The sequence below is a fragment of the Anser brachyrhynchus genome, assembly GCF_964034855.1.
Source record: "Anser brachyrhynchus genome assembly, chromosome: 4".
Lineage (NCBI taxonomy): Eukaryota > Metazoa > Chordata > Aves > Anseriformes > Anatidae > Anser > Anser brachyrhynchus.
This window is the reverse complement of record NC_137698.1, coordinates 8,818,459-8,820,131: the sequence shown is the minus strand read 5'-3', so window position 1 is coordinate 8,820,131 and position 1,673 is coordinate 8,818,459. Positions and strand designations below refer to the sequence as shown.

Genomic DNA, 1,673 nt, shown 5'->3' with positions numbered 1-1,673 from the left:
CTTGCACCAATAGGAAAAAAATAAATTGTCTATTCCTGATTACAGTCATCTTAAAGCTTGAAATAATCTCATTTCCCTATGATTTGGTAAGTCACCATTTGATCACTCGCCCCTTAGGAAAAAGAAAGGTATTAGTTTTGACTGGATAGAAGAACAAGAGCTACTATCAATTACAAGAGCTACAATTTCTTTTATTAACCCTGAAACAGCTCTCCCTGGTCTTTTAATAAGCCATTTAGAAGATGTGGAAGTGATGGTGAAGCCTCTCCATCAGTACTTTTCATCATTAGCAACAGATGACATTCGTTAATTAATAGGGTATTCAAGACAAATGGGGGAGTTTTGCTATAATGAGCCCCTTGTTGTGAGGAGCAAGTGAGAAAGGACACAGTTCATAAACTACTTGTCTTAACTGTGGGGGCAAAGCCTTACACAACTTTTATGAAAACTGAGAGGGGTGTGGAGCCACACAGAGAGAGTGGAGATGGAACCATATGGAACCATACAGAACCATAACAAATATCCTCCAGGTGGATCTGCAGGATTTCCCCCGTAACTGCTTCACTTTTTGCTGCTCAGATGTCCCTTAAAGCCATGAACGGGCAAGGATAATCCTCACCAAGCTGCAGACTTTGGCCTGGTTCTGCTCCACGGGGACTGCTGCAGAGTTGGGTGCTCACCTTCTCCAGCTCAACCCCACCACCCAGATCCACACAGCAAGGCACAAGTTGTGGCAATCCCAAAACAGATGCCAGCAGTCAGAAGGGCAAAGTTGGCTGATCATACTGCAACAGCACCATGACCAAGCCCTCTTCATTTGCACCTTTAACATGGGAATCACATTCAAATCAATGGCTCTTTCATCCAAAGTTGTCGCATGCATGACAAACCGCCACTCGCCAGAGTTACAGAGCAGTGATGGGCAACAGAAAAGCCAGCTGATGGTGAATTGTCACCATCGAGTAATACCTTTGTTCTGATTGTCAAACTGCCCAGCATTCACCATTAATCTAGGCTTCACTCTAGGCTTTGGTACATGGTATTTACCAGCAGAAACCCTAACTCCCAGCCTGCTCCAGCCTCCTCTCCAGCTCCCCATATAACCCCACACTCTACAGAGAGCAATTCCCTGATAATCACAATCGAGCATTGACATTATGAACCTTTCCATTACATGTGGTGTATTTCTGGTTTGTAAAATATAGATTAAGCATGGAGTCATGCTGTGCCCTACATCAGGATAGTGTTGTTACATGTTTATTAAGAAAGTGATTTAAAAGGGAGATCATGCAGTGAATTACCAATCCTGCACAACCTACTGAAAAGTGGGTGATGAAACAACATAATCATCATACATCAGCTTCCTATTACCTGATTTAGGGTAATTTGTATTCTCTGCTTCTCTGCAAACAGAACGTCACTTACCGCACTGTCAAACTTTATTTTAGGAGTTAAAAGGTGGGTTTATTATTCACAACGTTAACAATTGGGAGCAACTAAAATGTTCCATATGCCAGAAATCAAAACCTGTTACCATGGAATTGGTTACAGGAGATTTAAAGCAAATTAAAGCCCTGACAACATTACTTTTAGACTCGGAAAGCATAAGAAGGAAGAGTTGCACGAAGACTAATTCTATGCATCTGCTTCTGCAGGCTGTTTTTGTATTTCAA

General features: G+C 42.0%; 1 protein-coding gene and 1 long non-coding RNA gene across 6 annotated transcripts in view; both read right to left on the bottom strand.

The window, feature by feature from the left end:
- The window catches only part of UNC5C (unc-5 netrin receptor C), a 250,298-nt gene that overhangs the window by 196,989 nt on the left and 51,636 nt on the right, over positions 1-1,673 (bottom strand). The gene's annotated exons all lie outside the window — the stretch shown is intronic.
- LOC308194771 overlaps positions 1-1,673 on the bottom strand; it is a 74,988-nt gene that overhangs the window by 46,962 nt on the left and 26,353 nt on the right. The window lies entirely within an intron of this gene.